Below are 25,050 nucleotides of genomic sequence, written 5' to 3'. Positions count from 1 at the left end.
CGGCACTGACTGAATGTTAATTGTATTCCCTGCACAGCAGCCTACCTGCTAGTCTGCCTGTCCATCTGCTGAACTGACTGACCACCTGCTCGAACACCTGATTGTGTCCAATTGCCTGTCTGACTGCATCAAATATCGAATTTCTGTAAAAAAAAAAAAATGCATTCTCTGAAAAACCTGGCCATTTGAATTTCTGCCCACAAAAGCTGAACCATGCAACTACCTTTCCATCTGACCGCTTGACTCCCCGAATGCCAGAGCATTAGACTACTTGACTGTGCACACCTGTCTCTCTTCCTGCTTACTTGTGTCAATAGGTGTCTGTCTGCACAGTGTCACACACAATCACATCAAGCAACAGGAAAATGGAGATAAAAGGGACATCCAGTCTATCAAGTTATTAACTTCTTTAATTTCACTGCTGATTTGACTGGACATTTAGGGTGAAAAGCTCACTGCCACTGGCATATTTATAAGAGCAGGGGAAACTGGCCACAGCAAGCGCCAAAATGGATCTCTCGCCGGGAAAAAAAAAATAGCATGTGGTGCATTATTTTATTTTTTTTATGGGATAATGTGGAGCAGAGTGTCTTCCTCTGCATGTTATCTTATGTATGAGAAAGTAGAAAGTTTGTTTGTCTATATTGGTACAATTTTCTTTATTAGGCCATATAACATGAACTGCCTCCTTATTTGATTGATTCTGATTCTGCTTCTATCATGACTCACACAAATTATGCATGTCATGAACCAGCACTGTTGTTGGGGAAAGTGCTTTTAGAGTTTTGGTACCTTAAAGTAGAGTAGTTAATAAGCATGGACTACTATAAAAACAGGATTAAGGACTATTTGACCAAAAACTGAACCCACCTGATCCAACAAATCAACTGTGTGAGGACAACTCAAGTGTTTGCATGACTGAAGTCAGGTGTGTTTTTGCTTGGTTGGAATGAAAACCTCTAGCCACAGCGGCCCTTTACTGGATCACTTTCACACCCTTATGTAGAGGGTATGTTGGTAGCATTCTCACATGGTTCCAGCACAAGTATGTTTTATTGAGCCTTAATTTCAAGGAAAGCACGTTCTTAGTTTGATTCTTGTTTGAGTCCTTGTTTAATGTAGGCAACAAAACTACTTAATCAGGTTTAGGAAAAGATCATGGCTCAAATTAAGAAAGTCCTGAAGAACATCATTACATTTTCATTTTCATTTATTACAGTAACATTTTTTCACAAAGACAACTGTAAGATCACATCAAAAGTGTTGTCACACTGAAACATATTTTTGACATTGCAAATTACATAAACTGCAGGGCTAGTCAAGGCAGGTAAAGTTGTTAGTCCCTTTGATGTCTGAAGAAGGAAATCACTCCCTTCTTCATTTGGCGGAAGAATTTGATTACTCTCCTGCCGGCTCCAACGCGGCGAATCTTGACATCGTCCAGACCGGGTGATACAGGTGTAATGGCAGCGTCAGGACCATCATTAGAATTAGCAGTGGCTGCAGCCATGTCCGCTGAGCTAGCACTGGCGTCGGCTGAAGCTCCATCACTGGACCCAGCAGCAGCTGAGGCTCTGTCATCAATTGGTAAACAAGCAGCGTCAGAATTGTCATGATTTGAAGTAGACGCAGCGCCAGACTCTTCATGAGTGGCTGTAACACTCTCTCTGACATTCTCTGGTGAATCAGCAGCAGCTGAAGCTCTGTCATCATCGTTTACATTGGCAATTGGCTCAGGGGGAGACATTTTTGCTGTCATGTGTTTGTAAGCGTCATCACTGCATGCTTGATGGTCATCATCTTCATCATCATAACAGGAGTTCCTGACTTGTGAGTGGTTTGACTGTATGTTTCTGAGACAATTCAATGATTCATTTGAATTAGATAGGTGGCAAACGCTCATCAACTCAAAGGCTGCTTTGGAATAAGAGTTGGTATCTGTGTGGTCATCCAGGAACTGCATTGTGATGAAATATTGTTTCAGGGCATGCTCCGGGGTGATTCTTGTTGCGCCATCAGAATCGAGCAGTAGTTTTAAGAGGCTGACATATGTTAGCCTGTCTAGAAGATTAACGTGGTCCTTTATCACATAGTGGCAATATACTGCTCCATTCAAATGTTTAGCGTTATTAAAAAAACACTGAATATTTTTGGGCTTGACACCAGTCGACCTCTTGTACTCCTTTGGTGTCTTAAATCTCCATCCTGCGTTGGCATAAATCTGGTTCCTGCAGAAATACTGGGAGACGTTTTTTCCAGCATTCAGCAGGTGGTCTCCTGGCTGACCGACTAGATGGCAAAGTGCTGCCATTGCGTGGTATGTTGATTCCACAGGGAAGAGGGGTCTGCCAAAATAAAGGAATGCCATGACACATCCCAGTCCCCACATGTCGACGGCTTCAGTTATGGGGAGGCCCAAGTCCACTTCTGGAGCTCTGTATCCACAGGGTTGGATGGTCATTCCCACTTCTGCTTCAGAGGCAGAAATGGCCAAACCAGAGTCAATTAATTTCACCCTGAAGGGCTTATCCTGGTGATTGACGAGCATAATGTTGTCAGGTTTCAAATCTGTGTGAATTATGCCGATACCCTTCAGGGCTACAAATGCTAAGAGTAGCTGATGTGTGATGGGGCGGATTTCCTTGAGAGACAATGGTCCCTGTCTCTGAATTATCAGGTCCAAAAGGCTTCTGTCCTGCATCTCGAAGATGAGACAAGACATGTCCAGGAACATAAAATTTTCAATGCATTTCACCAAGTTCTTCTTCTCTGGGTCGAAGGTCCTGAGTGCTTTAAGTATTTTCGCTTGTGTTTGAATCATGTCATCGTCACTTTCTTTGTGGATCTTCATCGCCGTCGCCTCAGAGGTTTCCATGTTGACATACTTTGCCACGTTGCCAAAACAGCCTTCTCCATTGAAGTCCATTACGAGGTGGTGCACAGCCGAGTTGGAGAGCATGTCCTGTTTTCTTATCGGAAATGGTGCAGGGGAAGAAATTGTTGCTGCTTGGTGGTTGTCATTATCATAACTGGACCTTTTGGAGTGTGAGTGGGGGGACTGAATGTCTCTGAGTAAATCCATTGACTCATTTGAATCATCCAGGTGGCAACCGCTCATCAACCCAAACGCCGCTTCTGCATAAGAGCTGGAATCCCTGTTCTCTCTCAGGTTATGCATTGCAACAAAACAATGTTGCAGGGCCTGCTCTGGCGTGATTCTTGTCACGCCATCAGTATCAAGGAACCTTTTTAAGAGGTCTAAATATGCTATCCTGTCGACATGCTCAACATTGTCCACCACCTCATAGTGTCTCTTTACTGCATCATCCAAATTTATGGCAGAGCTTAAAAACCACCGAGTAGGCTCCTGCCGAACACAAGGTAACTTAGCGTACTGCTTTCTTGTCTTCAATTTCCATTCTGGATTTTGTGAGGACCTTTTCCTGCGGAAAAACTTGCGGGTGTTTTTACCAGCATTCAGCAGGTGGTCTCCTGGTTGACCAACTAGATGGCAAAGCGCTGCCATCCCGTGGTATGCTGATTTTCCTGGGAAGAGGTGTCTGCCAAAATAAAGGAATGCCACGACAGATCCCAGTCCCCACATGTCGATTGCTTCAGTTATGGGGAGGCCCAAGTCCACTTCTGGAGCCCTGTACCCATGGGCTTGCATGATCATTCCCACTTTTGCTTTAGAGGCTGGACAGGCCATACCAAAGTCAATTAATTTCACCCTGAAGGGCTTATCCTGATGATTGACGAGCATAACATTGTCCGGTTTCAAATCTGTGTGAATGATGCCGATACCCTTCAGAGCTTCAAATGCTACAAGTAGCTGATGGGTGATGGGGCGGATTTGGTTGAGAGACAAGGGTTCCTGTCTCTGAACTATCAGGTCCAAAAGGCTTCTGTCCAACATCTCGAAGGCAAGGCATGACATGCCCTCGAATACGAAATTGTCAATGAATTTCACCAAGTTCTTCTTATCTGGGTCGAAGGTCCTGAGTGTTTTAAGCATGTCCACTTCTCTCTGAAACATCTTATCATCACTTTGTTTGTGGATCTTGATCGCCGTTGTCTCAGATGTTTTTAAATTGAGACACTTAGCCACTATGCCAAAACAGCCTTCGTCATAAAAGTCCAAAACCATGTAGAGTACAGAACTGCTCGCCACTATGTCATGTTTTCCTATCGGAAGTAGTGCACGGGAATACATCGTTGCTGTCAAATGTTTCCAAACACTATCCAAGTTGAGATTATATAGAGTCCTGTCTCTCTTCTCACCACAGTTCTAGCCGATTTATGAATTTATGAAGGCCTCTACAGTTGATATCTAATCCAAGACAAATGACATCATAATCAACAACATTCTAAAAGGGGTGTGGCCTAAAACGAATTACATCATTCATTTTTTTAAATAAATCAAAGATATGAAAACTATTTTGTTATATTTAATATTGATTAAAAAATGAAAGACTGAGAGTTTTAATACTTTTTTTTGGGGGGGGGGCATAAATTTGAGAGACTTTAGATATATGAAAACTTGGAAAGCAATGAAGTAGGGGATAGTTTTTGTAACCTTACATCTGTGCAAATTAAATTTTCCATTTAAAGTCCACAAGTTAAAAATAAATTTAATATTATATATCTCATGTTCAAAATACAGAATGACATATCTACATTCAATTCTGATGTGACAGTTCATTTTACCAAATACAAACTGTGACATTCAAGTCCAAAAGGTAGCGGACTGTAAACAATTATAGAATACCATGTCATGTACATGTCTGTTCATTGTTTCAAAAATTACATTTCTTTTCCACATCTAGGGATCTGGAAAAATATAGATATGTAGGATTAATTAATGTAAAATTTTGATGTGTACTTTCTTAATCCTATTGGTGATACAGACTTATAGTAATAGCCACGCCCTCTGCCAGGGCAGTACCTATAAAAATGTTGTCCTCTTTCCTCTCAGAGAAATGTTCCTTCTTGCAAAGAATCCATTACCTATATTTTTATTATTACATTTAGTATTTATGATGTCAATACCATTTATCATCAGAAGGGGTTCAAGTCTCAGTGCTTCTTAAAATTGCAGATGGATTTTCATTAGAAAGGACAGACCGAGAGGGAGAGCATTCACTACAGAATTAAAGTATCTGCTTGCTACCGGATGTGATTTAACAAGAAGATATTGTTCATAAATAAATAGTAAACCATCAGTGTCAAAAAGACCACTGAAAAAACAAAAACAATACTTTTATCAACCCACTTTTTCACACACATTCACACCAAGCAACAGGAAAATGGAGATAAAAGGGACATCTATTGTTTTATTTTTGGAAAATTATTCACACAACCTGCAATCACCCATCAAATGCTGAAAATAAAATAGTATGAAGCAAAGTAAAATGAACATCCAGCATGTTGTGCGATTCATTGCAAATCATTTCTTTCTAACTTTTTGTCCTTAAAACCAAAGTTATTAACTTCTTTTATTTTACTGCAGATTTGACTGGACATTCAAGGTGAAAAGCTCACTGCCACTGGGATAATCAGAGCAGGGGAAACTGGCCACAGTGAGCGCCAAAATGGATCTCTCGCCGGGGGGAAAAAATTGCATGTGGTGCATTATTATTATTTTTTTATTAGGTCCAAAATGCTTTGTAAAGGATTTATTGCAGCAAGAGGGAATAGCAGATGGATTTCTCACTGGGATAATGTGCCGCAGAGCTTCTTCCTCTGCATGTTATCTCTATAAATATTCAGAGCCATGGTCCAGGGGTCTTGTTTGGCGAAAGGAAAAGTGGTGGTTATTTAAAGGAAAGGCAGGCAAGTTTATTTGTATAGGACAATTTAACAACAAGGTAATCCAAAGTGCTTTACATAAAACATTAAAAGCATTAGAAAGAAACACATATAAAATGACATTTAAAAAACTTACGAAAACATTTTTTTGATTGATTAATTGTCAACTAAGTATCGTTTTCAAGACATGTAATGGAAGTTACAGTGCAGTGCAGGCAGTTTAATAAATGATTTTGTTTACTGGAAGGCAGCGGCAAAGGAAGGTCTTCTTTCTAGATTTAAAAGAACTGAGAGTTACAGCAGACCTGCAGTTTTCTGGGAGTTTGTTCCAGATTTGTGGAGCATAAAAACTGAACGCTGCCCTTACATGTTTAGTCCTGACTCTGGGGCCACAGAGCAGACCTGTCCCATGTTTAGTCCGAACTCTGGGGACACAGAGCAGACCTGTCCCATGTTTAGTCCTGACTCTGGGGACACAGAGCAGACCTGTCCCATGTTTAGTCCTGACTCTGGGGACACAGAGCAGACCTGTCCCATGTTTAGTCCTGACTCTGGGGACACAGAGCAGACCTGTCCCATGTTTAGTCCTGACTCTGGGGACACAGAGCAGACCTGTCCCATGTTTAGTCCTGACTCTGGGGACACAGAGCGGACCTGTCCCATGTTTAGTCCTGACTCTGGGGACACAGAGCAGACCTGTCCCATGTTTAGTCCGGACTCTGGGGACACAGCGCAGACCTGTCCCATGTTTAGTCCTGACTCTGGGGACACAGAGCAGACCTGTCCCATGTTTAGTCCTGACTCTGGGGACACAGAGCAGACCTGTCCCATGTTTAGTCCTGACTCTGGGGACACAGAGCAGACCTGTCCCATGTTTAGTCCTGACTCTGGGGACACAGAGCAGACCTGTCCCAGAGGATCTGAGAGGTCGTAGCTGAGCAGAAGATCTGAAATGTATTTTGGTCCTAAACCATTCAGTGCTTTGTAAACCAACAGAAGTTTTTTTAAATCAATTGTTTGACGGACAGGAAGCCAGTGTAAAGATCTGAGGACTGGAGTAATATGATCGAATTTTTTGGTCTTAGTGAGGACTCGAGCAGCAACGTTCTGGATTAAACGCAGCTGTCTGATGAAACCTGTAAAGACACTGTTGCAGTAGTCGAGCCTGCTGAATATAAATGCATGGTCAAGTTTTTCCAAGTCCTGCTGCCACAAAAGTCATTTACTCCTTGATATATTCTTTAGGTGATAGTAGGCTGACTTTGTACTGTTTTGATGTGGCTGTTGAAGTTCAGGTCTGAGTCCATGACACCTATGTTTGTGGTTTTTAGCATTACCGTTTTCGGTGCTGACTTTAGTTTGTTCTTCCTTGGCTCCAAAAACAATAATATCATTTTTATCTTTGTTTAATTGGAGAAAATTCTGCTCCATCCAATCATTGATTTACCCTGTGCATCTGACTATAGTCGACTGGTGATATAGTTATATAGATTTAAACAGTGTTTTGCTGGCATGTTTCAAAAGGTTGCTATGGGTCATGTTGAATTAATGACCCTAACACCCCGCTTCTCTTCTTTTGTACAAAATATTTAAAACTATCTATAGCATCCCTGTATCTTTTTTAAACCTCTACCTTCTCATCATTGTTCTTCATTTACAAGCATTATCCTTCCTTCCTGCCATCCTCCCTTTCGTCTCCTCTATCTTCCTTCTAAAAATGCCCTAGCCCATTCAATTAGCTGTCTGCTAGCCTGGCCAGCAGAAGCAGGGTGACGAGCCACTTTGATGGTGCAACCCTGGATATCAGGACAGGAGAGTGGGCCTCAATCAGCCACTTTGATTACTCCCTTACTTCTACAGAGCAACCAATTCACCAGAGGGTTACCGCCGGACATATTGACCTGTTAGCGTGCACAGCCACCCGTAAGGAAATTGGATGCAGGAGGAAGGATGTAATGTGGTGTTTTCTAATGGAAATCATGTTGTGTGTATCCTTCAGGTGGAGCAAAATAAGATCTTGAGGTGGTGGTGTGTGTATGTGTGTATGTGTGTGTGTGTGTGTGTGTGTGTGTGTGTGTGTGTGTGTGTGTGTGTGTGTGTGTGTGTGTGTGTGTGTGTGTGTGTGTGTGTGTGTGTGTGTGTGGGACTACAGGATACATGGTGTTACAGTCATCAAAGTTGTAATCAGGAACATAATCCAAGAGATTACTTGCACTTCAGCCTCTTTCTCGCTCAGATCCTCACCTTTAATTTTCTCTTCATGTTAACTGATGCTGTGGGTTTCTTTCTTTTGCTATCCAAACTCATAAGATCATGGTCCCTGCTCACTGCAACTTAGTGGGAAACATATTAAGTCACATGGAAATATCTCCCACCTGCATCAGTGTATGTCGCAGGAGTTTACCTCGAGTGTGAGTGTGTGGTAACAAGGTCCGTAAGAACATGCGAAAAGAACAGAAATCGAGACTTCCGCACCTCCTCTCGGCTTTTTTTAAGCTTTAGGAAAAAAACCTTGATGGGAGACCGTGAAAGCCTGACTGAATGCCGGAAAATCCTGCAGCAAATTGTTGCTATTACAGCGTAGGTAACAACTGCCTCCACTGCAAAGCAACCCCCCAAAAAAGGAAGACAGACTTATCAAAAAGAGAGCCTGACGCAATAAAACACTTGACAATATTGGTAAAGCATTTTTGAAGACGGAGAGAAAATGTTGCAAATAGTTTAGTCTTCCACTGCAGCCAAGGGATGTGGCTGCAGCAAAAACTGTTTTCACACCACTGCGCGGTAAAGAGGAAGTGGTTTTGACCAAGGAGGCAAGGTATGAAGCGATTGTCGCCCATGTGAACGCGTACAGATTTTGTTCTGCCGCCCAGAGTTCAATGTGCAAAACTCCGGACGCTAATCACCCGGCGGAAGGAGGCAGTCGAGAGGGCGGTTTCCTTGCGGAGATGTGAAGACGGCTTACATCTCGCGGTTTGCAGCTAAAGATCACGTGGGATTAGTATTGACGAAGCTTTATTCATGAACGTAGCTAGCTGGAGCCACCGGCCCACAAGCTGGGAAAGACAATTCTCATTGAACTGCCGTTATGTAACAGCACCTGGATCACAATCACGGTCGGGAAGATTGAAATGAATGACTAGTACTCTTACAGGTTGTATGAAGCGTGTGCATATGCCTGTGCTCTTCCTATTTTAAAAACTTTTTTGGTGCCTCTTCCAGATAACTTCATACCCACTAGTCTCCTGAGTATAACTGCGTCTCTAACCTCTAGCCCTCTACATACAGTACAGAAATAGATCAAGCTCAAGCACTCTGCTTCCTTTACATCCCCTCATACATATGCTATCTTGGTGAGTCTCACTTATTAAGAAGAACACTGAGCGAGCTGAGTTATATATTGGCATATAATTCAGAGCGACTCTATCCACTGTATGCATGTCATGAATCCATAAGTGTCTCTAATTTGGGACAGAGGAAGGAGAGCTGGAGCAAGGTGACCCCGGCTGTGTTCTTAATCATCAGCTGGTCTGGATGAGGTTAAGAATGGAAATTGGTTTGGCTCTGTAGTGAATCTATTATCATATCTCCTCACCCCTCCTTTTTTGTTTCTCATCTCTGTTAGACACCATTTTACATCTTGCTCGCTGGCTCGCTCCCCTTGTCTATGCGTCCCCTCTTTGTCATTCACTCTTTTCTCCTTACGCCTACTTCTTCACTTTTTCCTCTGTGATGTAAAAAAAAACGCCTCAGCATATTGATAATGGGATTTATTCAAATAGCCCTCCTTAAAGCGAAGGACATTCTCTGTGACATCTGCAGTTATTATATTGAATCATGTAGATGTCTGCATTCTCTCCCACCACAGGTCTGTATAATCCTCGGGACACGTGCTGATCAAGAATCAAATTCTTCCTCTGTGTTTTTATTAGCATTAGTGTCTCAATTATTTATCAACTTTTTACTGCAAACACTTGTTGGTTCATTAGGAGCCTGTCGGAGTGACTGAATGACTGTGGCTTGTTGGGCTGATTAAACCATCGCGTCTAATTAGGGGCTGTATCACGGCTCAGTTCACAGCTGCTGTTGCATCAGAAAGCTAGAGGATAGACTGTAAGCATTAGGATTCCTGCCACCTGAGTACAGAGCCCGTTAGCAGAGGAAGCAAGCGCCTGCAAGGTACAATATTAATGTGTGCGCACAGATCCAGTGCAACCAAAACGTGTAGTAGTGCCAAACATATTTATTTATGATAGATTATGGTTCAACCGAGGGTATGAGTTTATCATTTGTATCAATTAATTTCCCTTTATATGTTTAGTAAACACTAGACAGAGAAAAAAAAAGTCAATAAACCGATGCAGTCAAGCAAATGCAACTAATTATAGCATGTAAGGGAAATCAGAAAACTGCTGAAGGAAGTGGATATAACACATTGATTTAAAAACATTTCCAACCTGTGGGCGAATGTTAATTTGTTCACACTGATTATGAATGTGTGCAAAATAAATAAATAAATGACTGAATGAATGAACCAAACAAATCATGATATCGAGCAAATTCAGTTACATTTGATCTTCTCACTTGTGATTTTCACTACTTATTCTACTGATGACAAGGGAATGAGGTGAAGCAGGAGGGCTGAAGCTAGTTATTATTTTCTAATTAATCTGATTCATTTATCTCACAGTGAAAATCATGAACCCATCATAAACTTTTCTTATAACTTCCCAGAGCTCAAGACGACACCCTCACAGACTCAGCCGAACAATAAACAGAAGGACAGAGAATAAAGATCTCGGTTTGCTTGCCTTATGCTGCAGATGTTGACTGGGGAATAGAAAACCTTGAGACGCGTCACATTCAAACAGCACTAACGCGTTTGTGCAGAGTCAGGTGCCTCTGTGAGGGAAAAAGCAACGGCTCTGTCCGAACTGATGTTGTCACATTAAAACACACGTCTGAAATAGAAAAGATATTCTCACTTTCTCGAGAAATTTGTTTTCTACCGCGACATCAGAGGCGCCTTCTCCACGTGGACTCATTTATTGACTCAGAGGTGATACTCACCGGAGAGGACGTTTTGAGAGGTCTGTTAAGAGTCCACATCTATCCAGCGTCAGCAATGCAGGGGTTTGCAAACAGCTTGGCAGTTAGGTAGCAGCGCAGTGGATGGAGTGCACAGAAATGTTCAGTGTCAAGTGGAGGCCAGAGATAACATTAACCTTTCATTGCCTAAGGAAAGGAGGTCTGCAAGGTGAAAGGGGTTACGTTACAAACTGTAACCTGTACTCGGCACACACAGTCCAAATTGCAGTTGTTTTTTGGCTTGGTAAAACCAGTGTTTTGCTTTATTTTTTTCAAATCAGGGGTCTACAGGGCTCGTGGGCAGTGAGTTCATCTTATGTCTCACCTCTGAACGATCCAGGAATCCCAAAAAAAGACTTAAATTATTCATTTTTCTTGCAGCTTAAAGCTAGAAATGTTTACTTTTTAAAGCTGTAGTGTGATGGCCAGTTTGTCAATTCAAATCAAATCAAATCAACCTTTATTTATATTGCGCTTTTCATACAGAAAAGTATCGCAAAGTGCCTTACAGAGATGTACAGAAAAAAGAGATTCTGATACACTGCCAGTATGCAGCTTTTTTCACATTAAATAAAACGGTCTCATATGTTGTTTTCTGAGAAAATCACCCTATTCTGTTGTGTAAGCATGATGATGTGTGGACAGAATTGACACACATCCTGAACAACAAAAGATATTGTATATAGAGTAAATGATTTGTATTAATTGTATATAAAATAACTGTCTCTGTCAGTGAATGCATCACTGTGATATCTGTGTAATTGCAAAATAAATGCAGAACAACGCTGACCTTTGCAAATCCAATTATGTTGACGGTACATGCTTCTCTCGGTTGTTAGAGATGTTACCATATGTTCCCACTGTGAGCAACATGATCAACAAGTCACTAGAGGCTCTTTCATTTCCTACAGAGCCTAGTGAGCGGGAAACTCAGCCAACAGGATGACACACAACAGACTTGGTGGCCAAAAATAGTTGATCGCAACAAGGGGGCGATTCAAGAAAGAGATAGTGAAAGTGTAGCTGAACTGATGCATTTACTCTTAAAGTTGAAATTTGTTTTGATAAAGGCATTAAGGCTTGATAAGAAGACACTTGATTCAGAAAAAGGCAGATACATGATCAGAACACGTGTCCTCGTAAAAGCCTTTCATTTTACTTGGATCAATTTTAGACATACTGTATACCCACCTCTGTTTATTATCTACGCCAGCCATTTACTTAATAACGACCAACCACAGTTACCCATTTCCTGTCTGTCCTATATAATAAAGGCTTGAAAAAGCTAAAAAAAAAAAAAAAAAAAAACTTTTTCTTTTAGATGTTTCCATATTTAATTTTGCAAATCATTTTACTGGATTTTCAGTGAGAGATCTCCCTTTTTCATATATATGTATCTATCTATATATATAGATAGATACATATATATCTATATATATATAAATATACATTTTCTATACATATACATATATACACATATATTTCCAAATCAAAATACCAGATTAAGCCTGGTTAAATACTGGAGCAAATGACCAAAAGCACCTTTCTGAATGATATATATATATATATATATATATATATATATATATATATATATATATATATATCTGTAAAATGTGACGTTCTTTTTAATGCTGCGATACCACAACCGGTACCTAATCGTCATATTACGTGCCAGGCCAGTTTAGCCACCGAAACTTTAGCGTTATGTAATCTTTAACTCTGACCATTTTAACACTGTTTTACAACACACTGTGTGTGTTGATGACGGTTTAGGTTTTGGCCCCAAAAAACAATGACTGTTTAGGCACCAAAACAACTAAGTTAGAAAAAAAAAGTTTATGGTTCAGGTTAGACACCGGTCCCCCAGGTGCAGGTCCTTTGTTTTTTGACACGTCCACCCCCCAACCTCCTCCCTATGCAGATTTCAGTGCCCTGTACATGACCTGATTTCCTTTTTTGCCCTGTTCATAATAACTAAGATCAATAGAGGTCTAGCCTTACAGGAAACGTCAGTTTGGGACTTATAGTAATGAATTTAATGAAATCATGTACAAATTCTAGTGCATATATGTAAGAGCAGTGAATGAGCAGCCTGGCAACACTGGTAGTACATACATGATATGGTCAAAACCTTTTAGCTGCAAATACATCACAGCTTCTAACACCTCCCATTACCAAGCCTTATAGCAACACATTAGAGGAGAAGTGTGAATGCACAGTAAGAAATTATCTCAATTAACCCATTCATGCCTAAACAACATTATAAATGCCTCATTAGTGTTTTCTTTGCCTTTGAGGGGATAATTTCCCATTATGCTAGTTTGCTAGCATGATGGCCATCATACCCTGCCAAAATAGCCATGGTTACAAAAAAACATGCGACTTGATAATACAAACAGATGCTACAAGAAAGGCGTCACATCCTAAACATCAGTTATACACAATTCACGTGATTTTCTACTCCTCCTGAAATTGCCTGAGCTTGAATCAATGGGAAGATATCAATAGCAGGAAATAACATGATTCGCTGCACTGTAATTAGAGATTCAGCAAGATGAAAAGAGAAAATTTGCTCTTTGACACGGGTCACCCACAGAGAAACACAAATACTATCTAAATGTCATCAGGCATACTCTAGCTGCAGAGCCCATGTGCACAGGGAATTCATTAATTTCATCTATTTTCATCTCTGCGCCGTTATGACTCTGTCAAAGGAACGTGACTCACACAAGAAGTGAAACTGGAAAGCAAAGTTAAAAGTCAGGAAGCCAAGGAAAGTGTTCGATCTCTTTCCTTAAACAAGGACTGCTCTCCGGAACAAACACAGCCCAATATTAATTTGTCGGAGCAGATTTCTGCAATGATCAAACGGGACAACCTCTTTATTATATATGACGAACTGGTACATTGAAAACTATCTGCTGCTTTATCTCTCCTCCTCGGACACGGTGGCTGAAGCTATCAGAGCACAGATCAGTAATTACTGCAGGTTGTCAACAATTTATCACAGAGGTCCCATGGGTTCTGGCACTGAGGCTGGACGTGATTGCACACGTGCAAGGAACGCGTGCACGCACGAAAGCATGGACACAAATGTACTGGTTGTACTGGATGTACACAACGTGACACACATGCATGGAGCCTCAAAGACACACAGGTGTCGGTGTACAGTACATCACCCCTCTGTCCTTCGTGAAAACAATGAGGAAGGTTTTGTGTGGAACCTGTAGAACACGTACACACACACACACACACACACACACACACACACACACACACACATCCATTTACTGAATTGCTTGTGGAGTGGCCGGCAAATTAGTTTCTATAAATACCATGTTTTTTTTTTTATTCAATTAATTTTCATCTCGCAGGTAAACAAACCTCTCACTTCTTGGTGCTACGCAACATTAGCACAATAAAAACAATTAAACAATTTGCCTATTGATTTTTTTTTCACAGACACATATTTATTGAGTACATCAGTTTTTTTTAACACTCAGTGGAAGGAACCAGGTGTCATTATTCCTGCTGCCTGCAGTTGTCAGCCGCTCATCAAAAATAAGTCTGATACAGATGTTTAACAACAATCCATCATAAAACAGAAGGTCACATTGTAAGTTATTTCCCGTGCGGTTCACACCTCTGGGCGCGCACACATAAACAGGAAAGCACGCACTGATGCATGCACACAAACCCGCTGTCGCCATACTGTCAAATTTGATTGATGAAAAGTGACAACAGCATCAGTGTTTTTAATTATTAATAGTGGGAGAGTCCATGGGAGTCATCTCTCAATCCTCCCACAAAGGTAATGGGGTTATTTGTTGTGGCTGAGGCCCTTAAACTTTGATTAATTTGACAACCGTCCCTTGTGTCAAGTAGAACTGCAAAGGCAGGTAGATAAGAAGGCTATTCCCAGTGATCTGGTGACATTGACCCGCCTAGCTGGAAGGCATGCACTCACACACAAATACAAGCTGCACACACACACATTAAAACCCATCCAATCTTCCAGCCAGTGTTACAAGTCCTCTTATTGAGATACTGACACTATTACAGGAGCTGAAGGTCTAGGGGTGACCCTCTTTAAATTGGAACTCAGTCGGACTAAATACAAAAACACATTAAGAGGTTAAATGAAAAGGTTAAGTGATCCCACTCCCTATCGTTTCATGAAACAGGATGTCTACACATGTTTTTTTTTCAGAATTTAAAATGTAACTGTAAATGCATCTTTACATGGTGGCACACAGTGTTTATCATTCAAGGATTCTGTCACGCTGCACAGGGGTAGCTAAGGCACAGCGCTTCAATCTGTGCTAATTACAACCCTACTGTGAAGGTACACTGTACTCCGAAACCTTTTCACTGCTCCAGGACTGCAGGAGCCCAGAACAAATTAGTCTAATAGCTGGAAAAAAAGCGCCTTCTAAGCAGTGGCAGAGGTCAACAAGCTGGATACAAACTCAGATGATCTGGACAAGGACAAAGCAGAGACTGGCTCATGTCACTGATTATGGATGTGCCTGACTTTTTGTCAGAGGCTGATAAGCATAATATCAAATATCAAAGTAAACTCTACAGTACAGATTTGAATCACCAAATTAAGTGATAAAGGCAGAATGAGAGGATTTGTTGGTTAAACTCTTTGTAAAGTCTACATTCAAAGTTGGACCCTCCAACTGACCCTTTGGAACAAGCGTTTTGCCTCACTGTATTTGCATTTGCATCTGTGCTGTGTCCACTATTTTCACGTACTTACGTTCCAGCGCATGAAATATGTGCCAAAAAATCCAAAATGGCAGAAAAATGTTATGGGTGCAAATGGGCGTGGTCTATATAAATCTACTCAATATCTAATAGTGAATACACTGTGCACATATTGTTTTTGCTTCACCTCACGATTAATGAGTTATTAGCCAAAACCTTAAATATGTAGTAACTGCCCACATGGGGGCACTTATTAAGGCATCATGTTTTTATATGTTGAAAGTTGAATATGGAGAAAGAGCAGAACACCGCCATCTAGTGTCTCAAGATCGTAGTCGCAACAACAGAAAATAATTCCACCACTCATGTTGCCAGGTTGATCAGACCCGGCCCAGTAGCCTACAGGAGACCAGAGTCTGTTTGAGCCTGTTTTGAACCAGTCCCCTCCACCATCTCAAATCTCACCATAAAAACAACTATTGCAGAGGAGTTTGACTGACAGTTAGCTATTACAGCTAAGTAAACGTTAGCTTACCGATCAAGGAGAAACACAGCCATTTAGGCGTTAATTCAGACAAAAAAAAACAATGTATGTAAAAGCAATACTTTTATTCTGTACCCCTCAAAACGCCCCGTGGGTGTATTATTTAAAAATACCTTTAAGCATTTCTACATAGGACAGTTGTCATACAGTATAAATAGTCGGCACTGTTTTGAGATTTTACGAAAAAACACATTTCAATCTATTCTTTACGCTTTTGTATTTGGTCGTGGAGCTACCCTCCAAAGTGACAGGCTGCTCTGCCAAGTTACCATTGGTCATCGGGTGACTGCGGGTTTAGCTAATGTTCAGTTGATGAATCCTTTTCATCTCCTGCAGGTAGCTAAACTTGAACATACAGGACTGAAACTAACTTCAATTTATCGATTATCATTAAATCCCCTTCACATTAGCTTTCCTTACCCATCTTGATATGTACCAGTATTTGAATATAATTTCCGCTTAAAAATCTCATTACCAGTGTTACTACATGATAAACAAACAAAGTCAACCGTGAAAAAGTAACCAGGAAATCCATCTCTGCCTGTCTAAGATCACGCCACTATCTATTTGTTCATCCCTCAGAATGCATCAGCAAACCAAATTAAAACTCATATCTTTGTGCTCCAGGCTTCCCACAATTATTTCCAATCAGGAAGAGAATTATTCAGAGTTGTAGTAGTAGCGATCGGTTATTTGTGAACGGTGAGGCTGCATTAAAAGCATGCGACAGTACAGTAAGGAGAAGATTATATATGAATTGCAGTTATTTATACTGCATATTCATATTTATCCCACCTGCTGAAATACATGTAGAGCCTTTATCTCTGTTCTGCAACTATTACACCAACTATATCAGCAGTAGCATTACAGATAATAATGATAATAATAATGATATTAATAATAATAATAATAATTATTATTATTATTATTATTATTATAATAATAATGATAATAATAATAATAATACATTGAATTCATATAACAAATGTATGCTGTATTAAATTTAATATTTTTTAAGTTTGTTTATTTAAGTTTTATATTGTAAACATTGTAAGATGAAATATAATCCACTGCTGCTGCTTTATCATTCGCACAGGATTTGAAAGGAGCCGGTGACAAATTAAATCATTCATAAATGAGTGTCAAATCTTGCATATTTGACACTCAAGCGTGTCTTTATTTAGATGCTCCAGGGAGGTTTGTACTTGGTTCATCAGGTCAGAAATCTAATTTCAGTTGTTACTGTATTCCTCCTCTGAGTCCTCTAGAAATGTTCCCTTTCATTTGTCAAATGATTGGGTAACATCAGCACATACCGGTGTAAAGAAAAGGAACCAGAACCGTTGCTACCACAAATTTGAGAAGATCATTTCCTGTGAATATTGCATCAGAGATAACTTTTCTAGTAAGTTTCACAGACTTTTAATACAATTATCTGTTTTATGTATTTTTAGTTTTAACAAGGCTTAATAGGCCTCTTTTTTTGACAGATTCAGTGTTTTCTTCTCCCAGAAACATTTGGACATTGCTTTATTACGGCAGCCCTCGCTGGTTAGCAGAGGGAAGGCTATGTGACTGTAGCTTGTGTTCAGGTCTTCATAGTGCCCTTAAATCTTACATTATGTTGTTCTTAAATATTTATTATCACTAGCTACTCACTAACTGTGTTTGTCTGCTGTTTGGGGCAGGAGGCTTACAGTGGATTTTTGAAAATGTTACACTCTAAAACCAGCTGCCAGCTGCGGCTTAAAAACCATGCCGATGAGTACATCTGACAGTAGAGTTAGAGGTTGTAAGACCAAAACACTGAGTTGAAAGATGCTTAAAGACTCCACAGAGCTGAGGAGAACTGCAGAGTCGAGCGGTGATTCACAAGCATTCCCTTTCACATTACACAGATGCATTTCAGCAATTGTTAGTAATAAAACATAGCTTTAATCATGTGCTAACAGTGCACGGGACTCTTTTTCAGAGAAGGTGATTTAGGTTGAACTCCTGTTTGTAGATGTTAATTAAAAGATGTATATTTTACCTCTAAAATAAATATATTGATGTTAAACCTTTGGGAGACTTTTGCATTGGTCAACTCACCCATTAAACCCATGAAAACACAGCCACCAAAATAACCCATCATCCCCTGGTTATACACGGTTAACTCTTGACTCAAGGACGGAAGTTGGTTAACTAAAAAAATGTCACTGTTGACTTTTGGTTTCACACCGGACACAAACACCAGTGTCCTGGGGGAAAGAACTGTTTGTTTGACCCATCCACCACCCTGACCTTCCTCCTTTCGCAGAGTTTAGGATAATTACTATGCCCACTAGAGGCCACCGCAAAACAAAAATAAACATAAATTCAGGTCGTTATAAGCTGCTTGCACACTTGCTTCGCACTTTTTTGGATGATGACGGTCTGAATGGACACATACACACATTAATTTGAGACAACCTACCATTAAGCTGCTTTAGTTTGTAGCTGACTTTTAGTCAGCGCATTTGACTCATCAGCCTTGGGACAGATTCACTTTTGGTGTCTATTTTGAGGGGGAAAAAAGGAAAAAACAAAGATCTCCCGATGTTTTCACCTTAATAATCTTACTCTGTCAGAGGTTGTGTCTGTACGAGACTATTTTTACCAAAGAGCTTCAGTTACGTCCTTGCCCCGTAATTTTAGTGACAATGTCCCTTATTTCTACTGCAGGTCCATTAATTCTGGGGATTTCTTATTATTTCCTATTTTTTGTCTCACACTCATCTTTCAGTGCCTTGAAGGTCTCTTTTCATCTGCAAATGCCAACGTGAAGCATATTGTCACCAGCTGTTCTTTTTCTCTGCGCTCTCCGATCACGTCTCTTTTTCTGCCTCTCACCGCGTTGCTTCGACAGGCTGCCAAGCCAGAATTATACACCGGGTCAGGACTAATGAGTGGGTTTGGAACATTTTCTCATATTTATCGAGATGAACCCGCTGATCCCCTGCCTCTCCAACCTTCTCTCTTATTCAGTTTGTTGTCTCAAGTTTTATAGGGATTCATGCCTGCACTTGCACTCCCTCAAACTGACTCAGACTCAAACTTCAGACTTTATTTTGGAAGGTAATGTGTAGAAATAATGGGCATCCTGGAGACTCAGTTGAACTAAGACACAGGTACATCCTGGCTATGAATTGAGCCGTTCCGTTGGTCTCTGTTTCTTTACTTTCACAGTCGAGTAAAAGTTGAGGAAGAAGTACTGTCGTGTGATTAATTAAAAAACATTAAATTCAAGCTTCTCAGCCTGCTTTAAAGATGGTGTAGTTTATTTTTGGCTTTGAATCACATTTCGGAGGGAGAGAGAGAGAGATCGTTCCTATAAATGCAGATGTGCATGGATGCTCCTTCGCTGAAAGTTCAGCTAACTATAACCAAAGGCTGCAGCTAAAAAACAGTTGTTTGTCCAGGGAGCAGACATCTGCCGTGAAAACAGTGGATGGCTTGTCTGCTGAGGTTAGCCCAGCATGATTACCGTTTCAGTTGTGTTTCACGTTTCAGTTGTGTTTCCTCTCACACTTGGCGTCTCCTCGTTGCGAAGGCAGCATTAGCCTGCTCACGAGGACCAGAGGTCAAAGCCGCGGCACCGCCTACTGCTGCGTCCAGATAGAAGCAGTATGAGAGGAAAACGTGGCAGACAAGCTCGGTATTCATGGTAGGCTAAAGGCTAACCCAAGCTGCGCATCTTCGAGATCGCGTGAAAGCCAGTTCATAAATCCTGGTAACGTATCAATTGAATCAACATTTTGCTACGTGTTTATTGAACCTGGAGTGGCCGCTTGATCTATGAGCGCCACTCTGTTAGCAGGCTAAACTATTACTATAAGCGGACACAGAGAGGGAGGGAGAGCTTCATGAGGAGGTCTTTTTTGCTTTTTAAGTGTTTTTAAGTGATGTACTCTCTGCCCCACTTGATAAAGACCTACAACCCCCCTTTTTGAACGTGAATAACAATTGTCTTTTACCAGCAGTCTCGAGGAAGAGATATTCATTGACATTCATTTACCAAATATGGGATATAACTGGCCTAATATGGAAATCTTGTGACGCGTTTCATTGGAGGCAGCAATATGGGATTTGTGGATGAAGTGAACATTGTTTCTCGCAATTGTAAGGTAATGGGGGATATATCCTTCCACATCGCAGGCAGACAAAGGGATTTGCTTTCACTGAATATCTTTCCGACCTTGTTCCAAACCCATTTGGAGGTGTAAATTCACCACGCTTCACTCTCAGAAGTCAAATTTACCCCAACTCCCTTGATAATTTCTTCCGATCCATTACCCACCATGCTGATGTGTTATGCTGTTTGTAGCTACCGTGCAGCTGCGTCTGCTGCAAAACATACAATCAACCGGAGGCAGACCTAACAGACACAGAAGAATTTATTTGGTAAACAGGCTTTTATTTGATTTCCTGTTGTGCTGCGGCGTACAGTAGTGGAGAAACGATATTGTGTTCATTAGTTTATGTGCATTAGCAAAGGAGTCTAATGGTTTATGCATACGAGGCCAACAGCGGAGGGCTCGGGTGATTTAGGATGATGCTCATTTTATGGAAATCAAAGCAAGAAATAAGAATAGTTCTTGTAACGCACAGACGCTTCCCCTCCTCCTGGTTTTCTGTCCCGCAGTTGTCACTGGCAGGGCACTTCTGAGCCTTGTTCTCTCCACTTCTCCCTCCCTCCCTCAGCCTCTTTCTCCTTCGATCTTTTCTCTTTCACCTTCCATCCATCCCCCTCTCTTGTTTCTGTCAGAACACATTAGGACATCGCTAACGAGTGACTTAAATCAGGATCCCCCGCAGTCCTATCCAGGTGTGGGTAATGAGGTGGGAAGACAGGAGATTGGGACTCCTCCTCCATTCTTTTACTCACTAAACAAGAGAGGAAGATCATTCTGTCTGTACAAGCAACACATCAGAATATTCCCCTGTGTACTTTAAGGCGTAACGAGGTTATATGCTAGTAATATGACGGGGAAAAATTGAGTGAAAAAAACACATCTTTTTGTACAAAACCTATAAACAACACACGGCTGACACTGTTAAATTCCTGACAGCTGTTATTTGTTATGTATTGCTGCGGATTAATGGAAAGTAGCACAGGAATGCACTAACGCAGACAAGTTTAATGATATGGAAATTGAAGTTGTGAGTTTGTGAAATGCAGTCATGAGCTTTCTTTTCAAGGCCATCAGTTAGATCGGAGCTCCGGCGGCTGATGGGCTGTGATCCGTTATCGTCCCCGTGGCCTGGCCTCTCACAGACAGGCTAAATAGGTGGTCTCCCTCCACTGGAGGTGGAAATGAATCTGGCCTCAGATCCCTTCTCCTTCTTGCTCCCTCTAACACCCTGCCCGTCTCCCCATCTACCTATCTAGGCCATCTCACTTTTCGTTTGCGGTGTGAGCAGTGATGTGCATGTGTGTGCGCGTGTACATGTTTGAGCCTCAACTTTCCAAAACTGCAGAATGATCAATTGCAGCAGGATTTTATTGAATCAAATTACCTTTCATTCTTTCTGCAGCTGATCCGATGCTCTAAACCAGCAGAGTCAGCTAAACACTCAGGGACTCACATTTTTTTCCTGCTCTTCATCACTGTCCGTCAAGCCGCCATGACTTATCAGGATCAACAGAGGCCTTGACAGAGCGACATCGTCACAAATAATGGCCATCTTCTGCATTGCATGAAAGTTTTGAGAAAACTAATCTGATTACCATCTCTCCTCGCTTGCCTCAGCATGTTTCTGATCCAGGAGCTTTTGCCATTTGAGTTACAGTGGAGAAGCAGAGGCAGGGAACCAGACTTTCCATATATACATGTAATAAGGTTCACGGGTTGTCTTGTCTGTCTTCCGGGTTGTTAAGCTGACACTCCAGACATATACATGGTTTCTACTCTGAGCCCCTGCACAATTTTACCAAACCTTTTTTTGGGGAGGGTTGCTGTGCAAGGATAGTTATGCTGAGTCAAATTTTGTGGATATCACTGACAATAATGCAGATGTTTGGAACATTGCCATACCCAGTATGCCCCTGCTGTACAGGTCACAAACATGTGGGTAAGTATGTGTGTGTGTGTGTGTGTGTGTGTGTGTGTGTGTGTGTGTGTGTGTGTGTGTGTGTGTGTGTGCGTGCGTGCGTGCGTGTGCGTGCGCGTACGTGCGTGCGTGCGTGCGTGCGCGTACGTGCGTGCGTGCGTGCGTGCGTGCGTGTGTGTGTGCGTGTGTGTGTGCGTGCGTGTGCGTGCGTGCGCGTGCGTGTGTGTGTGTGTATGTGTGTGTGTGTGTGTGTCTTGTTGTATTTGTGTACGAAATAAAACAAAGTACATGTTAACCTGTGAGCTAACTGTTTCCCCCCACTTCCAGTCTTTATGCTAAGCTAAGCTAATTGCCTCCTGGTTCCAACTCAATATTTAAACAGACATTCACTAACAAAGACCACAACAACAAAAAATATGGGTTTAGAATAGTTTCATGCACATTGTAGATATAGAGCCATGGTGATGTAGGAGGGATGGATGAAGGGTTTGGAGGAAAGGATGAAGGTAGAGGGGTGAAAGGATGTTTGGATGGGGGGGTGAAGGGATGAGGCTGAAGGTGAGAAGGCAGGAGGGAGCCGAGGGAGTCCAGGTTTTGAGTGCAGGAGCTGTCTGTTAGTGCACTTAAGTCATTTAAGTGCCTCCAGTGGTTCTTATTTTCAAAGAAAAAGAGAGAGCGATAAAAGGAAAAAATAAGGGATTTGAGGTAAGGGATACAGAAACTGAGACAACAGGAAGGGGACGGGTGAGGTGTGCTTAAATACTTGTGCGGAAATCGAATTTATACAGGTGTGATCTTTGTTAACGAAAAATAATATTATTGTTGTTTATATCATAGTAGTATCTCTGTATATATTTACTGACAATCCCAAGATAATATTTTCATAATGATTATTTCTCTTCAAAGTGCTCATAATGGACTTCACTAATTCAATGGAAATGGGGCTACAAAAGATACTTGTCATGTTTTTAAGTGTACTACACGGAGAGTACCACGAACAACAGTTTCTGCTCATAAATAATGTGTTGATTTTGAGAGGATTTGGAAAATCTCGACATTAAAAACAAGCAGCTCTCTTGTGCACACGCCTTTGATCTCTACTTTCAAACGTAGAGTTTGAAGATCTGAGCTGACAAAATAAATGTGACAAATGAAACAATGAGATCCATCACACACTGAAGGATGAGCTGTCTTGCCAGAGTCTCCCTGGAAGCTGATTGGACAGATTGGACGAGCTCCAACACGTTGTTGTGGAGCAGATTGGTCCCCAGTAGCACCTGGTGCTTTGTCTCCATTTTAAACAGCTCCCATCGTCATAGCTGGCTCCCTTCCTGACACAAAACTTCACCATGGAAAAGAGAGAAGGGAATTGGTGTCTGCCTTCCTCTCAGGTACATCCTTCACCCCCCCCCCCCCCCCCCCCTCCACACCTTCTCCTCTTCACCCCCTCCCCCTCCACTCTCCGCTGCAATCCGCTGCCCACTCAAGCAGCTGTCAAGGTGAGGCAGTTTTACATGGTGAGGCTCCAATGCCCTTGTCCAATTTCACTTTGGAGTGAAGCTGGGCTGAACATGCCAATCCTGATATTACCAAACAAATTAAATCACGCAGTTGGGCGCAGAGGAGAAGGAGAGTGCTGAGGATGCTGGGATGGATGGATGGGTGGAGGGAGGGAGGGAGGGAGGAGGGGGAACAGTTGTCAGCCCGGTTGAGCAGCTCTCTGCCTGCTCTGATCAGGACATCCTAGCAGGAGAATCATTAATTGGCTCGGGGTAGAGGGGGGCGCTGGTGGGAGACGGCTGTGTTGCTGCTGGCCATGTCCATGACAAAGGCATGATGGCGGGCAATTAAAGGCCTTATTAGAGATGAAGTGGCTACAGGAGCTGCAAGCTAAGTAAGAACCCCACCGGTCAGGCTGGTGACTGCGGCTGCACAGTGGCTCCGTTCCACTGTCACCTCACAGCAAGAAGGTACTTCTGGGTCCTAGGTTTGATCCCTGGGCAGGGCCTTTCTGTGGGGAGTTTGCCTATTCTCCCTGTGTTCGCATAGGTTTCCTCCAGGTACTAGGACAATAGGACAATCCTGACCAAGGCACTGGAAAAAATGGTCCCCGGCACTGCACTGCGTCTGCCCACTACTCAGTGAATAGGATGGGATAAATAAATTGGATAGATTTTTCTTTCAATGTATGTTAGTGCTATAAAATGACAACAAAGGAATCTTAAAAATCATACATCAAGGTGATGTCATTTGGCATCATTGTCGTTTGATCATTCATTATTCATATTAGGAGGATTAGGGACGTGACATGTGGCCACGCAAGCATGCTAACATGCTCAGGATGACAACGCAGGTCTGATACTCACTGTCTTTGTTAAGTGAGTTAGCATGCTAACATGTAACATGAGGTTTTTGCAGGTATTTGATCTGGACAGCTGGATATTTTGACTGATGGTGGCACTAAATAAAAAGTGAAGGAATCACCAAAGCTATTTCAAATCCGTCCTCTGGGGGACATGAAATGCCATGGCAATCGAGCCTCGTTGACTTGGAACTGTTTTGTACTATTGAGAACTAATCAAGTTGTGGCTGCTGATTCAGGATCAGTTGTACAGAACCTAAATTCTATGCACTGATTAGTTTGATGTTGGGAGATGGATAAAGCTTCATCCACCAGGCTGTAAGGAAACTCAACACCCTCCCTTCTCCTCCCCTTCACCGGTCACTTTCCACTCCATCAGTGCCTTTAATTGATGTTTAAATGTTATTTATATTTATATAGTTTATATATTGCACAGTATGTTCATTGTATTGCACATTTT

Source organism: Echiichthys vipera, assembly GCF_963691815.1.
Source record: "Echiichthys vipera genome assembly, chromosome: 18".
Taxonomy (NCBI): Eukaryota; Metazoa; Chordata; class Actinopteri; order Perciformes; family Trachinidae; genus Echiichthys; species Echiichthys vipera.
This window is presented reverse-complemented; position numbering follows the sequence as displayed.